Raw genomic sequence first — 21371 nt, 5'->3', positions numbered from 1 at the left:
TTGCCCTTTTTTGTGCTAGGAATAAACAGTACCCATTGTGATTCGAGATGCTGAGAGGTGGTCAAATGCCTTTCATTAACTAAGGTGGATTAAATAACTGAAATAAAAGATTTCAAGTGCCCTGTTATTTAGCTTTCTGTTTAAATACTCAGTGACTACCTGCTCCTTACAAGCCATGAATCATGCAGTGAATAAATGATTTAAGGTGACTACTGGATTATGCCCAGGAGGGCCTGTCAATATGGCTTGCTATCAACTGCCACTTTATATCAAGGCTAATGGAATGAAATGTAATATGAAATTCAGGTTTGGATAAAAATAAAATAGTGGTTGTCTATTGATTAAATTTACCTGAAAGTCTGACATAGTCATCGACCAAATGTTGTATTTCTGAATGAGTCATGTGCTTTTAAGAGGCTGCCAGTAAAATACTGCCTCTATTTTAGACTAATCCTGAAAGCTTCTGTTCTGTAGGCTAACTCCTGTGATGCTCAGCTCCAAACATGTGACCCTATGGACCATAGCCTGGCACCAGGCTCCTCTACCCATGGGATTCTCCAGGCAAGAATACTGGAGTGGTTGCCACGCCCTTCTCCAGGGAAACTTCATGACCCAGGAATCAAACCCGCGTCTCCTGCATTGGCGGGTGGGTTTGGGTTTTGTTTTTACCACTAGCACCACCTGGGAAGCCCAAACATGACCAGTCAGGACTGCAGGCCTTGACTGATTCCTGGGCTGAGGACCCTCGGCTTAGACCACAGACCGGAGAGGGCCTTGTGATAAGCTTGTCCAAAGTTGACATTTCATAGAACAGGATACCTTTCTGCTATACCATCTGCTGTAACAAATTACCACAAACTTAGTGACTTCAAAAAGCACAATTTTATTTTCTTACAGTTCTGGAGGTCAGGAGTCTAAAATGGGTCCACAGGGCTGGGGTCCCTCTGGATGTTCCAGGGGAGAATTCCTCTCCTCTCCCTTTCCACCTTCCAGAGGTTGCCTCATCTCATCTTTTGGCTCCATCTGCCTCCTTCATCTTTAAAGCCAATAGCATAGCATTTTCTCCCCCTTCTGACCTCTTGCCTCCCTCTTATAAAGACGCTTGTGATTACATGAGGCCCACCCAGATCATCCAGGACAACCTCCCCATCTCAATACCCTCAACTTAGTCACATCTGCAAAGTTCCTTGTGCCACATAAGGTAACATACACCCAGGTACCAGAGCTTAGATTGGACACATCTTTGGGGAACTTTTATTCAGCCTGCTATATTGTCAAAAGAGAAAATATTGTAAGCAGACCACTGGAAATATTCCTATCTATTGACATAATCTTATCAATCTCAGACTGCCTGCATCTGAGTAGTGAGTGGGTCAGAGGACAACTTCCAAAGATGGGAGAAGGCACACCAATGAGTGTTCCAAGCCAACCTCTTCTGGAGCCGTGGCTGCACGGGAGCAGGAGGGCTGAGGGGAGCAACTCCACGTTCAAGGTCAGGAGGGGCAGCTGTGAGGAGATACCCCTCATCCAAGGTAAGGAGCAGTGGCTGAGTTTTGCTGGAGCAGCCGTGAAGAGATACCCCACATCCAAGGTAAGAGAAACCCAAGTAAGACAGTAGGTGTTGCGAGAGGCACCAGAGGGCAGACACACAAACCATTATCACAGAAAACTAGTCAATCTAATCACACAGACCACAGCCTTGTCTAACTCAATGAAACTAAGCCATGCCCCGTGGGGCCACCCAAGACGGGCAGGTCATGGTGGAGAGGTCTGACAGAATGTGGCCCACTGGAGAAGGGAATGGCAAACCACTTCAGTATTCTTGCCTTGAGAACCCCATGAACAGTATGAAAAGGCAAAATGATAGGATACTGAAAGAGGAACTCCCCAGGTCGGTAGGTGCCCAATATGCTACTGGAGATCAGTGGAGAAATAACTCCAGAAAGAATGAAGGGATGGAGCCAAAGCAAAGACAATACCCAGCTGTGCATGTGACTGGTGATAGAAGCAAGGTCCGATGCTGTAAAGAGCAATATTGCATAGGAACCTGGAATGTTAGGTCCATGAATCAAGGCAAATTGGAAGTGGTCAAACAGGGGATGGCAAGAGTTAATGTCGACATGCTAGGAATCAGCAAACAAAAACGGACTGGAATGGGTGAATTTAACTCAGATGACCATTATATCTACTACTGTGGGCAGGAATCCCTTAGAAGAAATGGAATAGCCATAATGGTCAACAAAAGAGTCCAAAATGCAGTACTTGGATGCAATCTCAAAAACGAAAGAATGATCTCTGTTCGTTTTCAAGGCAAACCATTCAATATCACAGTAATCCAAGTCTATGCCCCAACTAGTAATGCTGAAGAAGCTGAAGTTGAACGGTTCTATGAAGACCTACAAGACCTTTTAGAACGAACACCCAAAAAAGATGTCCTTTTCATTATAGGGGACTAGAATGCAAAAGTAGGAAGTCAAGAAACACCTGGAGTAACAGGCAAATTTCGCCTTGGAATATGGAATGAAGCAGGGGAAAGACTAATAGAGTTTTGCCAAGAGAACGCACTGGTCATAGCAAACACCCTCTTCCAACAACACAAGAGAAGACTCTACACATGGACATCACCAGATAGTCAACACCGAAATCAGATTGATTATATTCTTTGCAGCCAAAGATGGAGAAGCTCTATACAGTCAGCAAAAACAAGACCAGGAGCTGACTGTGGCTCAGATCATGAACTCCTTATTGCCAAATTCAGACTTAAATTGAAGAAAGTAGGGAAAACCACTAGACCATTCAGGTATGACCTCAATCAAATCCCTTATGATTATACAGTAGAAGTGAGAAATAGATTTAAGGGCCTAGATCTGATAGATAGAGTGCCCGATGAACTATGGACGGAGGTTCGTGACATTGTACAGGAGACAGGGATCAAGACCATCCCCATGAAAAAGACATGCAAAAAAGCAAAATGGCTGTCTGGGGAGGCCTTACAAATAGCTGTTAAAAGAAGAGAAGCGAAAAGCAAAGGAGAAAAGGAGCATCTGAATGCAGAGTTCCAAAGGATAGCAAGGAGAGATAAGAAAGCCTTCCTCAGCGATCAGTGCAAAGAAATAGAGGAAAACAACAGAATGCAAAAGACTAGATATCTCTTTAAGAAAAGTAGAGATACCAAGGGAACATTTTATGCAAAGATGGGCTTGATAAAGGACAGAAATGGTACGGACCTAACAGAAGCAGAAGATATTAAGAAGAGGTGGCAAGAATACACAGAAGAACTGTACAAAAAAGATCTTCATGACTCAGATAACCACGATGGTGTCATTACTCATCTAGAGCCAGACATCCTGGAATGTGAAGTCAAGTGGGCCTTAGGAAGCATCACTACAAACAAAGCTAGTGGAGGTGATGGAATTCCAGTTTAGCTATTTCAAATCCTGAAAGATGATGCTGTGAAAGTGCTGCACTCAATATGCCAGCAAATTTGGAAAACTCAGCAGTGGCCACAGGACTGGAAAAGGTCAGTTTTCATTCCAATCCCAAAGAAAGGCAATGCCAAAGAATGCTCAAACTACCGCACAATTGCACTCATCTCACACGCTAGTAAAGTAATGCTCAAAATTCTCCAAGCCAGGCTTCAGCAATATGTGAACCATGAAATTCCAGATGTTCAAGCTGGTTTTAGAAGAGGCAGAGGAACCAGAGATCAAATTGCCAACATCTGCTGGATCATCGAAAAAGCAAGAGAGTTCCAGATAAACATCTATTTCTGCTGTATTGACTATGCCAAAGCCTTTGACTGTGTGGATCACAATAAAGTGTGGAAAATTCTGAAAGAGATGGGAATACCAGACTACCTGACCTGCCTTGTGAGAAATCTATATGCAGATTAGGAAGCAACAATTAGAACTGGACATGGAACAACAGACTGGTTCCAAATAGGAAAAGGAGTATGTCAGGGTTGTATATTGTCACCCTGCTTATTTAACTTATATGCAGAGTACATCATGAGAAACGCTGGGCTGGAAGAAGTACAAGCTGGAATCAAGATTACTGGGAGAAATATCAATAACCTCAGATATGCAGATGAAACCACCCTTATGGCAGAAAGTGAAGAGGAACTAAAAAGCCTCTTGATGAAAGTGAAAGAGGAGAGTGAAAAAGTTGGCTTAAAGCTCAACATTCAGAAAACGAAGATCATGGCATCTGGTCCCATCACTTCATGGGAAATAGATGGGGAAACGGTAGAAACAGTGTCAGACTTTATTTTTTGGTGCTCCAAAATCACTGCAGATGGTGATTGCAGCCATGAAATTAAAAGACGTTTACTCCTTGGAAGGAAAGTTATGACCAACCTAGACAGCATATTCAAAAGCAGAGACATTACTTTGCCAACAAAGGTCCATCTAGTCAAGGCTATTGTTTTTCCAGTGGTCATGTATGAATGTGAGAGTTGAACTGTGAAGAAAGCTGAGTGCCAAAGAATTGATGCTTTTGAACTGTGGTGTTGGAGAAGACTCTTGAGAGTCCCTTGGACTGCAAGGAGATCCAACCAGTCCATTCTGAAGGAGATCAGCCCTGGGATTTCTTTGGAAGGAATGATGCTGAAGCTGAAACTCCAGTACTTTGGCCACCTCATGGGAAGAGTTGACTCATTGGAAAAGACTCTGATGCTGGGAGGGATTGGGGGCAGGAGGAGAAGGGGATGACAGAGGATGAGATGGCTGGATGGCATCACCGACTCAATGGACGTGAGTTTGAGTGAACTCTGGGAGTTGGTGATGGACAGGGAAGCCTGGCGTGCTGCAATTCATGGTGTCGCAAAGAGTCGGACATGACTGAGCGACTGAACTGAACTGAACTACCAGTCTCCAGTGAGTGTGGCAGTAGGAACACAAAGCCTGGGCCCAGGAATCACCCAGGTCCCATCTGACCTGGCTTTGCTATTCACAAACTCTGTAAGTGTGGATCAAAAAATTCATGAATGGTCGTGTGGCTTAAGCATCAGAGCCTAGAAGTGGGAGGAAATGAGGCAGGAGAGACAGAGGGTGATTGAACTGAAGTAGCACGCCAGGAATTCCACAGACACATGTGAGTTCTCCTCTGCCCTGTGTACCTCTGAGTTGTGGGTACCTGGGACAGCACTGCCGTGGAAAACAGCTGACGGATGAGACACTGACTCTTCAATTTCATGAGCCTGTACCATGGCAGCTATTATGAAAACAAATTGTGCATCTCTATCTTGCCCACTTGGGCTTCCCTGGTGGCTCAGATGGTAAAGAATCTTGCCCATCTACGTGACTTGGACAAAGGGGCCAAATCTTATTCTATTTTACACGCTCACAATACCTAATACCTAATAGATACATGCTTAGATACACCTAAGAGTTAAGAACTTACTAGACCCATGCTCATATGCACTTAAGAGTTGAGTCAGACTGCTAATAAATTTTAAATTAAATGTTCTCTATTCATATAGATAAACGTATATGTGAATGAAACCATCTGTTTAGTAGAATATTTATAAACTTTCTCACCTTGTCTCTTTAGTAAATCTCTTCAGAAATAGATCCACTAATTTTAAATATAAGATAAAACAGGCTCAAGAGAAATCTTGAAAATGCTGTCAACTACAGCAGATGTCAGATCCTGCCCAAAGCTTCTCCATATTCAGCCCTAGGTGAGCCAGCCCTGCAGCCCCCAAACGCAAGCTCCTCCCATTCCTCGCTGAGGGCTTTCTCTGGCCTCCAGTTGGCTGAGGAGTCAGGCAGATGTGTGGGGGAGTCCACGTCCCCTGAGGCAGCCTTCAGCTGATGACTGACATTCATGGTCATTGTAGAAGGCAGCCTCCATGGCCCATAGTGCCATTCTCCTCAATAACGCATTTTTGTTGGCTCCCTTGCTCCACTGTAACCCCCCACCTCCCGCCACTCCCCTGCCAGTGCCTCTGGCATCACCACCCAAGTAAACTACCTGCACTGAATCTGTGTCTCGGGGTCTGCTTCTGTGACAAGTCAAGGACCACCTGTGGCCACTGGAAGCCGAAAGAGGCAGGGACCGGGTTCTCCCCAGCCTGTGGAGGGAGCCCAGTCCGGTTTACACCTTGGTTTAAGCCCTCAGACGTTGAGCTTCTACCTCCAGAACTGTAGGAATTCATTTCTGTTGTTTAAAGTCACCAAACTTGTGGTCGTTTGTTATGGCAGCCCCAGGAAATGACTTATTCTGTAACTTTTACAGACAGTAAGTCATTCCTTTTAGGAAAACCGAAGCAGCTTAAGAAGTGCTTACCTCTCTTAGATGCAGGATGTAATTCCAGTTTTGAAGTGGACACTTACACATTCAGAAGTAGTTACTTGAGGCAGGTAACATTGTTCTGCTGCATAAAACCCTCCAGGGGGTTGCATCCAACTGAAACTGAAATCCTATCTCACTGGGCTACAAAGGGCTACACAGCTCCTCCCGCCTCTCTGCCTCCTCTTGTCCACACTCTCCGGCCACATAGACCTTCCTTCGAATCCTGAACGAGACTTAGAGCCACTGCACTGCCTTGTCTTCAGCCTGGAACCCTGTCTCCCTGATGACTGCACACCTGACCCCTCCTCTTCCTTCAGACGTCAGACGCCAGCTCTTGAGGGACGCCTTCCCGGGTTCCTCTCTGAAGTCCCCATCAGATAGCTCAGTTGTAGTTCTCTGTGGAGCACAGTTTGGCATCTTTGGCTTCTTCCAGTAATCATGCTTTGCTCAATTCTTTCTCCTCCTAGACTGTAGGTTCCTCCACAGGTTCGAACCTTGTCTGTGTGTTTCACTGTGAAAGTGAAAGTGTTAGTTGCTCAGCCACGTCTGACTCTCTGCGACCCCGTGGACTGTAGCCCTCCAGGTTCCTCTGTCCATGGAATTCTCCAGGCAAGACCGCAGCATGGTTTGCCATTCTCTTCTCCAGGGAATCTTCCCACCCCGGGATTGAATCCCGGTCTCCTGCATTGTAGGTGGATTCTTTACCATCTGAACCACCATGAAAATCATTCCCCCAATATTAGAACAGGTTCCAGCATAGAGTCAGGTTTTAACAAGTATTTGTAAGTGGGTAAATAAAAGAATATACAAATTCTGGTGGAGATGCAGTTTAGTGGCTTTTACCGTTTCCTCTTCAATAATCGTTGTAAACCCAGATTGCTGTCATGAAGATATATGGCAAACCTCAGTGAGAGAATGCATGGCTCATCCACAGGGCTCAGACCCTGACGATTCTGCCACAGGGAACTGTGGCCCAGTGTGGACAGATTGGCTGATTATTTTATTTAACAAGACATACTCCAAATCCAGGTTCTCATATGAGGCCACCGGTTTTTAAACATTGTCTCAAAGTATTTTAAATACTCTTCGAGCCGAATGAAGTATGTCTGCCAGTCAAATTCAGCCCAAGAATCTATTGTGCTCTGTCTCTTCTTAAGCCTTCCTGAGCTTCCAGGACAGTAAGAGGTAGATACTGGATATGTTGAACTGCCAGCTTATCAGAATTTATCAAGGGAAGGAAAGGAGAGCTGTTTCAGGAACCCACACACATGTAGAAACACAGGGCCTAATGAGAATATCCATGTTGGCACCATCCTAAAAAAAAAAAAGGAAAAAGAAAAAATGAGAGCAAAAGATCACGGCTTGGAATAGGCCAGGCCTACAGTCAGACCCCAGCACCCAGGAAACAGCCTTCTCATTGTGAGGTGTTGCTGGTCAGTGAAGCAAGGCCCAGGGGTAACTGTGGATGCCAGAGCACTAAGTCCTCAGCTTGTGGTTTTAAGGCAAGAAGCCCTGCCTAGACCTTGCTGCAGGGCACTCTCTCCATAATGTGCACCACGTGTTTACTCTTTATGAATATACTTCATTCAAACACGTGTTTCTGCCTTCTTCCTGGGATTTCTGATGACAAGTGTTACTGACCCACTCGGGAGGTGCCCGGCATGTTCTCAGAGTTTCAGACCCAGTCTGTGATTGCTTCTCTTTCATATGAGACAGAAATTTAGATCAGATGAAGTCCCTCACATCCCCCAGCTCAGTATGGAATGGGGGAAAGCCCCTAGTCAGAGTCTCAGCTTTTCTGGTTATTACCAGGTGACCACAGACAGGTCAGGTGACCCTCTCTGGCTCTCAGCCTCCAAATCTGTAGAAAAAGGGAGCTAGTGATGACACGGCCTGCAGACCCCTTCCTGTGTGACAGTCTTGGTTTGCATGACTGCATTTCATAGGTGGTGCCTCCTGCTCCTTTAGGGGTCACTTAACTCCAGTACTATTACCTGGAAAATCCCATGGACAGAGGAGCCTGGAGGGCTACAGTCTATGGGGTTGCAAAGAGTCAGACATGACTGAGCAACTTCACTTTCACTTTCCCTTTATGGAATTCCAGGATGCCCAACACACCTGTAAGAGTGGAAGGAGCAGGAAGGGCAAGGACCCAAGAAAGGAGATCATGGATGGGCTTCCTCCGTGCTCTCATGTGACCAGATCAAGCTGATGGAGAGCAAACCCTGACACCTCTTTGAACCAGGGCCTCAGAGCCACATGCATCTCTTGGAAGGAAAAGAACATTGTTGTGGACAATTCTGGGAAAGATGCTGAGGAAGATTATTTTTGATCACAGACAAACTCAAAATATATTTGCTTCTTAATTCCTTGAATAAATGATTCATGGAATGCATGCATTTTAAGAAGTTGAATGCTTTGGGGTTGTTTTCCTGGAACCCTCCATTTCTGAACAGTCTCTAAAGACCAGTAATAAATATACACAGCTGCACAGCTAAGTGATCATGAGCATGCCCTTACGTGTCTATTGCATTTGCTTTAGGAAAATTCATTAATAAATAAACATTTTCCATAAACATGCCAGATAAAACAAAGGTAATGAGATTCACTTTTAACAAGTCAATACTAAGAATAACAAATGATGACTTTTTAGGGGATTTTCCTGTAAGTTTCCTGAAAGCCTCATAAATCTCTTCCTTCACCTCCTTTTTTCCCTGACTATATTCTCCTGACTGAAAATACCCTCCTACAATGAAAAATCCACAGTCAATTACACAGAGTTACAGAAAAGATGGTGAGAATGTGGAAAATAGCAAATAATCCTGGGGAGAGTCTTCTTCATGTTCAAGTTCCCTTAATGTGCCCAAATGATCCAAGGCTGCAACCTCATGTCTTTTCTCAGGGTGACTGGTGTGGGATCAGCAGCCAGGGGTGTAGTGTGATGTCAGGAGACTTAGAAGTGCTTTGTGCTAGAATGACTTCCCCCACTGACACAGGCTTCCCTGGTGGCTAAAGAATCTGCCTCTGATGCAGGAGATCCAGGTTCAATTCCTGGATTGGGAAGATCCCCTAGGGAAGGGAATGGCAACCACTCCAGTATACTTGCCTGGAGAATTCCATGGACAGAGGAGCCTGGCGGGTTACAGTGCACGTGGCTGCACAGTTGGACACCACTGAGCAAGTAACACCGGCTTCTGTGTCTACAGTCCCTACTGTGTCTGGCACATCCTAAGAATTCAGATGAATGAATTACTTGAGTCTGAATTGGCCAAGGTACAGGGTGACGTTTGTTTTGGCCAACAAAGTGTATGCAGTGGTCTCTGGGATGAAGAAGGGAATCCAACCAGGCTTCCATAGCTTGATACACATATTCTCTAAGTTTAAAATAGTCATGGAGAGAGCAGAGATTTGGAATCTTACAGACTTTGTTGAATCCAAGGTCTACATATACAAACAAGTTGTGTGAGCCTGCATGAGAGATTTAAAATCCTCAAGCCTACATTTAAAAAATTTTTTTATTTTTGGCTGTGCCACATGGTGAATGGGCTCTTAGTTTCTTGACCAGTGTTTGAACCCTCTCTCCCTGCACTGGAAGCTTAGAGTCTTAACCACTGGACCACCAGGGAATCTCCTCAAGCTTATATTTTATTCTTATCCATCAAGGACTATAATATTCACTAAATCACAGGATGGTTGAGGAATAGAATAAAATATATAAATTATCTAGCACAGCATTGAACACAGCTGGTGCTCAATGTATGTTTAGGTTTTCCTCTCAACTCACCCCTATACACTAACCCCTTGGCTCTGATCCCTTTTCTTTTAATTCATATTCCTCAAGTAACCCAAGTAGGAAAAAAAGGTGCTTAAAAACCTACACAGAACATTTTACTCTTATTAAGCTCATTGCATGGTGATTTATCAAAGTTTGTATTATCTGTTTTGCAACTTGGAGTTTAGAATCTGGAAAAAGGAACCATTCTAAGCCACAAAGAATTTATATCTATAAAAAGTTTGAAGATGTGTATTCACTTTTTTCAAGGCTAGCTCTTGTTTGGTAAAAAGTCTCTAAGTATTCCTTTAATTTTATAGATCTAAAGGAAGATACTCTGTTATTTTTCCTAGTATTTGGACATAACCATTGACATGAACGCAGTTGTAATATTGAGAAGATAATTTGCTTGAAGAACTGAAACATTACTAGAATTAATTGAGCCAAGGCCATTTAAGAATTTCTTGCCTTTTGGTGGGGGATATTGAGGAAAGGGTTCTGTCAATGTCTCTCAGCTCTATGTAACTTCAGAGGGCAGTGTGCTCTGGAAATTGTGGAAAACCTAGGTTGGAGACTTGGCACAAGATAGAAAGAAACTGTATTTCCTACCAGACCATTCTTCCCACCAGAAGAGAGTGCATGGAAAACACCTGGCCAGGGTTTGGCATAGCCCAGCATGGACTTGGTATCAACTATCATGAAAGACATTACTAATGAATAAATAATCCAAAAGAAACTGATATCAAGCTGTTACACACCTGTGTGTAAGAATGATCTGTCTCTATGGGTAGTGGATATTTCTCTGGCTAGTTATTGAGAAAAGAGAGTCAATTCTGGGACAGGAATCAAGGGCTCTGGAGTGGACCGTAGACTAGGATGTGGACAGAACATCTATTTTCTCCCTGTGCCTCATGATAGCCGGGTGCCGACCATCCTGGGGGGCAATCCGTGGAGGAGGACCAGTTCTGGAGCTTTGGCAGAGTTTGCACAGGTGGGGCCATGAAGAATCAGCACACAGAGCAATGTCCAGAAGCAGTAAGGTCACTGGTGCCACGGCTCTCAGAGAAGTTGCCGCCCAAGAGCACAAGGACCCATGGAGAGCATACACCACAGGGTAAAACCTCTTCACACGTAAGCCGAGGTTCAAGCCAACACTGGATTATAAACAATCTAAGCACAGGATATATTCAGCTTGGGCTCGGATATTTTGCTTACACACAGATTATGTCCCTCACCGTGTTCATCTCAATTCATTTGGTTGAGGTAGTTTCCAAACCAGTTTTAAAGAGCAGAATCTGAACGGATTGAAAACTTCCATACCTACTCACCAAACCTGGCATCCCACATCAGCCAAGCCAGTGAGCAAACCTGGAATTCTTGTGCTTGCTTTGACAAGGCTTTTTTCGGCATTATGCCTTTAACACAAAAATTATGAAAGGGAAAAAGTGTGTGGAGTCCAGTCCAGCTATGATATTATTTATTCACCAGATACAAATTATATCTCCATTATAAATACAATCCTGAATTGTGCTTTAGTGGCAAGACTGGTTCTATGTTTTATTGGTGGAGGAAGCCCCTGAGATCTCCGCAACCCGTGGCTCGGTTGGAAAGCAGGACGCTTCTGTGTGGCTGTTCACCCTCTGCCTGATCACATTTCCAGATGCCACCGCAGCAAAGCAAGGCAGAAAGAAAATCACCAGAGGCATATCCAATGCACAAGATAAACAGAAGCTACTGGAAAGACGTGTAGGATCAGTAACGAGACAAAAAAAAAAAAAAGAACCGCAGAGCCCAGTTGAAACAAGGGAAGAAATCACTCACCGCTCAGCAGGAGAATCACTGCACTTCACCGGGGCAGGTGAGCTGGGCATGTTTGCCTGTTAAATCATTACTGGGATTTAAAGAACCTGCATGAAGCAAGGCCACAGATTGATTCGCATGCTATTTATAATTCCTTAACAGTTTGATGTTTTGCAGTCAGAAAAATAGATCACAGGAATGATTCACTGAAAAAAAAAAAAGAAACATATATATTTAGTTCTCTCTGCTGAATAAAGTGGCACAACCACGTTTTGCATTTTTTCCAATACCATGAAAATGTGTTTTCATTATGCACCACATTATATAAAACGTAGTGCTGAGAGGATTCCTGCTTCCCTCACCAGGCAGGAGTGGAGAAAACAGCCTGAGTATGGAAATTGGGCCTCCCACAAACCATGCTTGGGGCCCATCCAAGACTCAGAGGGGAGACCAGCGTCATGAGCCCAAGGGCCTTCAGACGCTCTTCAGAGGGCCTGGAGACCAGGAAAGAGGTGTTCAAATTGCCCTTAAACCCTGTCTCTAGAGAACTCGGCCTGGGCCCCTTCATGAGAAGGGTGGAGGTCAAATTCATGAATGATCCTGAACCCCTGTCTACCACCTAGGAAGCTACAAGCTGACCACTGGCCCTGGCTCTGCGGCAGGAATTCCTGTCCTTTACCAGGGGATCACCTGGAATAGGAGTCGATTCCATTTTACGATGAAGCACATTTGTTCTCTTACCCCAGGTCTGAAGGACAATCTAGCTACATTTTCAAACTATTGCTTCTGGAGAGAGTTGAAGAATCCTGTAGAGGTATATAATCTCCCGCTTGAGGAACGGTAGGTCTGGTTTCCTGGTGGGTCAGACGGTAAAGAATTGCCTGCGAGGCAGGAGACCTAGGTTTGATTCCTGGGTTGGGAAGATCCCCTGGAGAAGGGAATGGCTACCCACTCCAATATTCTTGTCTGGAGAATTCCATGGACAGAGGAGCCTGGTGGGGCTAACAGTCCATGGCCTGGCAGAGCTACACAATCCATGGGGTCGAAAAGAGGCTGGACACGACTGAGTGACTAAGCACACATGGACATCTGCCAACCAGGAGCTGGCTTCAGGGAAAGTGTGTGTACTCAATCACCCAGGACCATCACTGGCACTTTCTGTCCATTTCCCTGGGCCACACTGCTCCATTTGACACTGGGAACCTTCCAAAGCTGAGCAATTCCTCAGTGCTGGTTGAACTCAAGCAAAGAAGACTGAACCTCCCCCCACCCTCCTCAGCCCACCGAAGGCCTGTCATTGGTGGCTCTCTAATATATTGAAATGTCCTCATTAGGCTATACATCCCTTGAGGTATGAGTTTTTGTTTATTCATGTGCATCTATTTCCCACAGTCTGGAACCTGATGTTGTACACCTACCAGGGTGTGACTGCTATTGATTGATTGATTGACGGAGGCCTTTGACTAATTCAGACATTCACATGCAAACTTCCTCTGCATTGTCTGGAAGCCCAGAGGCCAGACAGAGTTCAGCTCACTCATTTTCTTTCTGCTCTCTCAGCATCACGTCCAGAAACCAGATATTTGGAGCACTGATTCTATCCTTGACATCAGAATACCTTCATTTCCACAGCAGATCTATGAATGCCCATCTCTCTTGTGCTCATGCTCAGTCGCTCAGTTATGTCCAACTCTTTGCAACCCCATGGACTGTAGCCTGCTAGGCTCCTCTGTCCATGGGATTCTTCAGGCAAGAATACTGTAGTGGGTTGTCCTTTCCTCCTCAAGGGAATCCCCGACCCAGGGATAGAACCCGTGTCTCTTACGTCTCTTGCGTTGTAGGTGGATTTTTTCACTCCTGAGCCACAGAGAAGCCCTTGTCTTCTTCTCTCTGGCATTTCACAATAAGAACCCTGACTAATAATAATTCATTTTTTATGCCCTGTGCTAAAGAACAGAGAAGGCAATGGCAAGCCACTCCAGTACTCTTGCCTAGAAAATCCCATGGATGGAGGAGCCTGGTAGGCTGCAGTCCATGGGGTCGCTACAAGTCGGTCGCGACTTAGCGACTTCACTTTCACTTTTCACTTTCACACAATGGAGAAGGCAATGGCAACCCACTCCAGTGTTCTTGCCTGGAGAATCCCAGGGACGGGGGAGCCTGGTGGGCTGCCGTCTATGGGGTCGCACAGAGTCGGACACGACTGAAGCGACTCAGCAGTAGCAGTAGCAGCAGTGCTAAAGAAAGCAATGCCCTTCTGAGAGGTGTATGTGTTTTAAAGAAGGGATCCCCAACCTCCAGGATCTCATGCCTAATGATCAGAGGTAGAGCTGATAGAATAATAGAAATAAAATGCGTAATAAATGTAATGCGCTTGAATCATCCTGAAACCAACCCTCCACCACCCCAGTCCATGGAAAAATTGTCTTCCACAAAACTGTTTCCTGGTGCCATAAATGTTGGGGACTACTGTTTTAAAGAACATAGGCTAAGTGAAATGACCTTGATTTATCGAAATTAGAGTCCAGAAAGCAAACAGGACTCATCCCACATGGGACTAAGTTTGCAACTGTTTCTCAGAAATAGATAAGTTCTGGAACAAATCTAATTACTTGATGTCTAATCTGCCAGTTTCAATAGGTCACCCTTCATTACTTGAGAGCATCTTAAATTCACAAGACAACTGGAAATGCTAAAGTTCTGAACATCATGATTACTCACAAAATAGTTTACTATAGGAAGCTTGTAACTGAGCAATGCAAATTTTTCTATTCATTTTTCTGATTCTATAAATTTTTCTGATCCTTTTTTAGTTTAAAAGTAGAAACAGAACATCTATATGGGCCTCAAATGCCAATATGTTGAAGCAAGGATTTTGCCTCAGAATCATGTAGTACATGAAAATTTAAAATAGTGTTACTAGAAAATCACAAGCACACAATCGTATCAATCATTTCTGTCTTTGATCTCTGAGATGTTTAGTTTTGTCACATATTTTTAAAACTTAGGAAGTTTTCACCAGTGTTATATAATGGGAAAGAAGGAAACATTTGAAACTAAGGGGCCAAGGTTAAAGTCTTGTTCTGATAATTTTCTAGCTGTATAACTGGGGACACATCCTTGAATGCTCACAGCTCCATTTTCCTGTTCTGTAAAATGTGAAAAATAATGCCTATTTCATAAGATAGCTGTGAGCGTTAAGTCAGATAATAAATGTGGGAATGATTAAATAGAGCACTCTGTAAACTAGGAATTATTGCATCATCATCACTTTTCTTCATTTGAAAAGTCATAGTGCCAATGTATGCATGGCCCTAAATTAGGTATCTTAATAGATCAAGAAAGAATCCCATTAAAAAAACATTGTATTTTAATTAGCATATTTTATAATTCACTGGAACACTATCTCTAAGACTCAAGGACACTGGTTTTACATTAACTAATATAGTTCAAACATTCAAAGCACTTAGCTCCTGCGGATACTGTCTAGAAAGTTTGACATGGTCACCTAAGAGTAATTAAATGAATGAGCAGTAGCACCAGCAGTAAGAGGCCTCCTCGTCTTGCCAGGTGGTTGGTTTTCGATGTGTAAATTTACCCTGGGCTCTTCTTTGTCTGGTCCTTTGCTACTGAGAGAAAGGCCTACTTTATGAAGAAACCACTTCAAAATTATCTCAGAAAGATGAGAATAGCATATTTTTTTCCCCAAACATTTATTTTGAATTGAAGGAAAATTGCTTCACTACGTTGTTTTGGCCTCTGCCGTACATCAGCATGAGTCAGCCTTAGGTACACATGTGTCTCCTCCCTCTTCAGCCTCCCTCTCACCTCCCACCCGATCCCACCCCTCTAGGTTGTTACAGAGGCACAGTTTGAGTTCCCTGAGTCACACAGAAAATTCCTATTGGTTATCTATTTTACACATGGTGGTGTATATGCTCGGAGAAGGCAATGGCACCCACTCCAGTACTTTTGCCTGGAAAATCCCACGGACGGAGGAGCCTGGTAGGCTGCAGTCCATGGGGTCACTAAGAGTTGGACATGACTGAGCGACACCACTTTCACTCTTCACTTTCATGCATTGGAGAAGGAAATGGCAACCCACTCCAGTGTTCTTGCCTGGAGAATCCCAGGGACGGGGGAGCCTGGTGGGCTTCCGTCTATGGAGTTGCACAGAGTCGGACACGACTGAAGCGACTTAGCAGCAGCAGTGTATATGCTTCCACGTTACTTTCTCCATTCATCCCACCCTCTCCTTCCTCCCACTGCCAGCGTCCATAAGTCTGTTCTCTATGTCTGCATCTCCATTGTTGCCCTGTATAAATAGGTTCATCAGTACCATCTTTCTAGATTCCATATATAGAGAGTAGCATATATGTTTTCAAGTGTAGGAGAAAAAGCATTTATTGATCATGCATATCAAGACTAAGAAATCCAAGGTTTTTTAAGGAAAATGCTTTGTAAAACTTTAAAAAGATATATCTATTTATTTGGCTGTGCCAGGTCTTAGTTGTGGTATATGGGATCTAACTTCCTGACCAAGGAACAAACCTGGACCCCCTGCATTGGGAACAGAGTCTTAGCCACTGGACCACCACAGAAGTCCCTGTAAAACTTCTCTAAGAAAGAAATTCCTATGAGAGAATAAAAGGAAATTATGTCTCAAAAAAAGAGGGACAAAGTAAGAAAGGCTATGTATTCAGTGTGCAGAATAACTTTATATGCAGAATCTTTGGAACAATGTTTATACCCTTTGTTTTTTTGGTTTTTTGAGCTTCTCTAATAAGACATTATGAGGGTTTTTTTTTTAAATTATCAGTTCAAGATGGTGGAAGAATAAGACGAGGACACCACTTTCTCCCCCACAAATTCATCAAAAGATCATTTGAATGTTGAGCAACTTCCACAAAACAACTTCTGAACACTGGCGCAGGACACCAGGCACCCAGAAAGGCAGTCCATTCTCTTCAAAAGGAGGTGAAAGTGAAAGGCACTCAATCATGTCTGACTCTTTGCAACCCAGGCCAGAATTCTGGAGTGGGAAGCCTTTCCCTTCTCCAGGGGATCTTCCCAACCCAGGGATCAAACCTAGGTCTCCCACATGGCAGGCAGATTCTTTACCAGCTGAGCCACAAGGGAAGCCCCATCAAAAGGAGGTAGGGCAAAATATAAAAGACAAAAAGAGAGACAAAAGAGTTAGGGATGGAGACCTGTCCTGGGGAGGGAGTCGTGAAGGAGGAGAAGTTTTCACACAGTAGGAAACCCTCTCACAGGTGGATCTGTGGGGAGTTTTGGAATCTCAGAAGGCAACATAACCTGGAAAAAAAAAAAAAAAAACACAGAATACATGCCTAACCACAACTGCGGAAAAGAGAATTTTCCTGTGAAAGGCTCTAACCTAACAAGCTAACATGCAGCCTGGCCCACTCACAGAACAAAGGACTGAGCAAATACCAAAGGAGAGCTAGCCGGCTGCATATCGGCCCCTGCCCACCCAGAGGCAGAGAGGCAGGCTTGCAACAGCCAGAGCCAGAAGGCAAGGGGCTGCTGCAATCTCAGCCCCAGAGATGCAGGCATCTTCAACCAAACCGTGAGCAGGCTCCCAGCTGCTAACCACATCTTCCTGAGATCCTGGGTGGCTGACATCTGCCAGGAGGGTCACAGCCTGAGATCAGCTCTCCAGAGGAGATACACAGCACACCTGAGACAGAGCTCTCATGGGGCACCTGTAAAACCGAGCGGCCGGGACCGGGGAGGTGACTAAGATGCATGGCCCACCTAGGACAGTGCACTTGCAAGCACCTGGTCACCTGAGCTGCTCAGATCCGGGAAGGGCACAAAATGCATGCCCAACCCACAGAGACTGAGCCAGAACTGTGTCTGAGTGTCTCCTGTGGAAGTACCAGGGCAGTGGCCTGCTTCAGGGACAGGGGCTCTGGGTGCAGCAGACCTGGGTATGGCATAGGCCCTCTTGGAGGAGGTCGCCATTTACCCCACCATAGAACCAACAGAACTTACACAGGACTGGGGAAACAGACTCTTGGAGGGCACAAACAAAACCTTGTGCACACCAGGACCCAGGAGAAAGGAGCAGTGACCCCACAAGAAACTGATCCAGACATGCCCATGAGTGTCCAGGAGTCTCTGGCAGAGGCGTGTGTCAGCGGTGGCCTGCTGCAGGGTTGGGGCACTGAGTGCAGCAGTGCGTGTGGGGGACCTTTTGAAGGAAGTTGCCATTATCTTCATTACCTCCACCATACTTTGGCCTCAGGTCAAGCAACAGGGAGGGAACACAGCCCTGCCCATCAATAGAAAATTGGATTAAAGATTTATTGAACATGGCCCCGCCCATCAGAACAAGAACCAGTTTCCCCACCCCCCCCCCCACCCAGTCAGTCTCTCCCATCAGGAAGCTTCCATAAGCCTCTTATCCCTATCCATCAGAGGGCAGGCAGAATAAAAACCACAGTCACAGAAAATTAACCAAATTGATCACATGGACCACAGCCTTGTCTAGCTCAATGAAACTATGAGCCATGCTGAGTAGGGCCACCCAAGACAGGTTATGGCAAAGAGTTCTGACAAAACGTGGTCCCCTGGAGAATGCAATTGTAAACCACTTCAGTATTCTTGCCTTGAGAACCCCATGAACAGTATGAAAAGGCCAAAAGTATGACACTGAAAGATGAACTCCCTCCCCAGGTTGGTGGGTGCCCAAAATACTACTGGAGAAGAGTGGAGAAAAAATTTCAGAAAGAATGAAGAGACAGAGCCAAAGCAAAAACAATGCCCAGTTGTGGATGTGACAGGTGATGGAGTAAGTCCAATGCTGTAAAGAACAATATTGCATAGGAACCTGGAATGTTAGGTGCATGAATCAAGGCAAACAGGAGATGGCAAGAGTGAACATCGACATTTTAGGACTCAGTGAACTAAAACAGACTGGAATGGGTGAATTTAACTCAGATGACCATTATATCTACTACTGTGGGCAAGAATCCCTTAGAAGAAATGGAGTAGCCATCATAGTTAACAAAAGAGTCTGAAATGCAGTACTTGGATGCAATCTCAAAAATGGCAGAATAATTTCTGTTTGTTTCCAAGGCAAACCAAGTCTATGCCCTGACCAGTAATGCTGAAGAAGCTGAACTTGAACGGTTCTATGAAGACCTACAAGACATTCTGGAACTAATACCCAAAAAAGATGTCCTCTTCATTCTAGGGGACTGGAATGCAAAAGTAGGAAGTCAAGAGCTACTGGGAGTAACAGGCAAATTTGGCCTTGGAATACAAAACGAAGCAGGTCAAAGGGTAACAAGAGTTTTGCCAAAAGAACACACTGGTCATAGCAAATACCTCCTCCAACAACACAAGAGAAGACTCTACACATGGACATCACCAGATAGTCAACACCAAAATCAGATTGATTATATTCTTTACAGCCAAAGATGAGAAATTCTATACAGTCAGCAAAAACAAGCCCAGGAGCTGACATGGCTCAGATTATGAACTCCTTATTGCAACATTCAGACTTAAATTGAAGAAAGTAGGGAAAACTACTCGACAATTCAGGTATGACCTAAATCAAATCCCTTTGATTTTACAGTAGAAGTGACAAACAGATTCAAGGGATTAGATCTGATAGACAGAATGCCTGAAGAACTATGGACAGAGGTTCGTGACATTGTACAGGAGGCAGTGATCAAGACCATCCCCAAGAAAAAAAAAATGCAAAAAACCAAAATGGTTGTCTTAGGAGGCCTTACAGATAGCTGAGAAAAGAAGAGAAGCTAAAGGCAAAGGAGAAAAGAAAAGATATACCCATTTGAATGCAGAGCTCCAAAGAATAGTAAGGAGAGATAAGAAAGCCTTCCTCAGCGATCAGTGCAAAGAAATAGAGGAAAACAACAGAATGGGAAAGACTAGAGATCTCTTCAAGAAAATTAGAAATACCAAGGGAACATTTCATGCAAAGATAAGATCAACAAAGGACAGAAATGGTATGGACCTAACAAAAGCAGAAGATATTAAGAAGAGGTGTTAAGAATACACAGAAGAACTATTACAAAAAAATATCTTCATGACCCAGATAACCATGATGGTGTGATCGCTCACGTAGAGCCAGACATCCTGGAATGCAAAGTCAAGTGGGCCTTAGGAAGCATCACTCTGTACAAAGCTAGTGGAGGTGATGGAATTCCAGTTGAGCTGTTCCAAATCCTAAAAGATGATGCCATGAAAGTGCTGCACTCATTATGTCAGCAAATATGGAAAACTCAGCAGTAGCCACAGGACTGGAAAATGTCAGTTTTCATTCCAATCCCAAGGAAAGGCAATGCCAAAGAATGTTCAAACTACCACATAATTGCACTCGTCTCACATGCTAGCAAAGTAATACTCAAAATTCTCCAAGCCAGGCTTCAACAATACATGAACCATGAGTTTCCAGATGTTCAAGCTGGATTTAGAAAAGGCAGAGGAACCAGAGATCAAATTGCCAACATCTACTGGATCATTGAAAAAGCAAGAGAGTTCCAGAAAAACATCTACTTTTGCTTTTTTGACTATGCCAAAGCCTTTGACTTCGGAAATTCTGGATGGAAATACCAGACCACCTGACCTGCCTTCTGAGAATACTGTATCCAGGCCAGGAAGCAACAGTTAGAACTGGACATGGAACAACAGACTGGTTCCAAATTGGGAAAGGAGTATGTCAAGGCTATGTATTGTCACGCTGCTTATTTAACTTACATGCAGAGTACATCATGCAAAATGCCGGGTTGGAGGAAGCACATGCTGGAATCAAGATCGTGGGGAGAAATATCAATAGCCTCAGATATGTAGATGACACCACCCTTATGGCAGACAGTGAAGAGGAACTAAAGAGCTTCCTGATGAAAGTGAAAGAAGAGAGTGAAAAGTTGGCTTAAAACTCAACATTCAGAAAACTAAGATCATGGCATCTGGTCCCCATGGCAAAAAGATGGGGAAACAATGGAAACAGTGACAGACTTTATTTTCTTGGGCTCCCAAATCACTGCAGATGGTGACTGCAGCCATGAAATTAAGAGACGCTTACTCCTTGGAAGAAAAGCTATGACCAACCTAGAGAGTATATTAAAAACCAGAGAGATTACTTTACCAACAAAGGTCCACCTAGTCAAAGCTATGGTTTTTCCAGTAGTCATGTATGGATGTGAGAGTTTGACTATAAAGAAAGCTGAGCACTGAAGAATTGATGCTTTTGAACTGTCGTGTTGGAGAAGTCTCTTGAAAGTCCCTTGGACTGCAAGGATATCCAATCAGTCCATCCTAAAGGAAATCAGTCCTGAATATTCATTGGAAGGACTGATGCTGAAGCTGAAACTCTAATACTTTGGCCACCTGATGAGAAGAACCAACTCATTGGAAAAGACCCTGATTTGGGAAAGATTGAAGGCAGGAGGAGAAGGGGATGACAGAGGTTGAGTTGGTTGAATGGCATCACCGACACAATGGACATGAG

The 21371-nt window shown here is 44.2% G+C and overlaps 2 long non-coding RNA genes across 5 annotated transcripts in view; one reads left to right on the top strand and one right to left on the bottom strand.

Moving 5' to 3' along the window:
• LOC112578850 overlaps window positions 1-21371 on the top strand; it is a 128258-nt gene that overhangs the window by 92955 nt on the left and 13932 nt on the right. The window contains exons 3-4 of one of the 4 annotated variants that reach the window (XR_003103292.3): window positions 475-646; window positions 1347-1564. The exons of 1 other annotated variant lie outside the window; for it this stretch is intronic. This is a non-coding gene — a long non-coding RNA (uncharacterized LOC112578850). Of the gene's footprint in view, window positions 1-474; window positions 647-1346; window positions 1565-8398; window positions 9158-21371 lie in introns of those variants that run through there. 2 more of the 4 variants (XR_003103294.3, XR_003103293.3) reach the window with 2 other exon arrangements.
• LOC112578851 overlaps window positions 1-21371 on the bottom strand; it is a 59044-nt gene that overhangs the window by 29530 nt on the left and 8143 nt on the right. The window contains exons 2-3 of the long non-coding RNA XR_003103295.3: window positions 11888-12072; window positions 6289-7608 (exon numbers count right to left, since the gene is read on the bottom strand). This is a non-coding gene — a long non-coding RNA (uncharacterized LOC112578851). The remainder of the gene's footprint in view (window positions 1-6288; window positions 7609-11887; window positions 12073-21371) is intronic.

Source organism: Bubalus bubalis, chromosome 14 (assembly GCF_019923935.1).
Source record: "Bubalus bubalis isolate 160015118507 breed Murrah chromosome 14, NDDB_SH_1, whole genome shotgun sequence".
Taxonomy (NCBI): Eukaryota; Metazoa; Chordata; class Mammalia; order Artiodactyla; family Bovidae; genus Bubalus; species Bubalus bubalis.
This window is presented reverse-complemented; position numbering and strand designations above follow the sequence as displayed.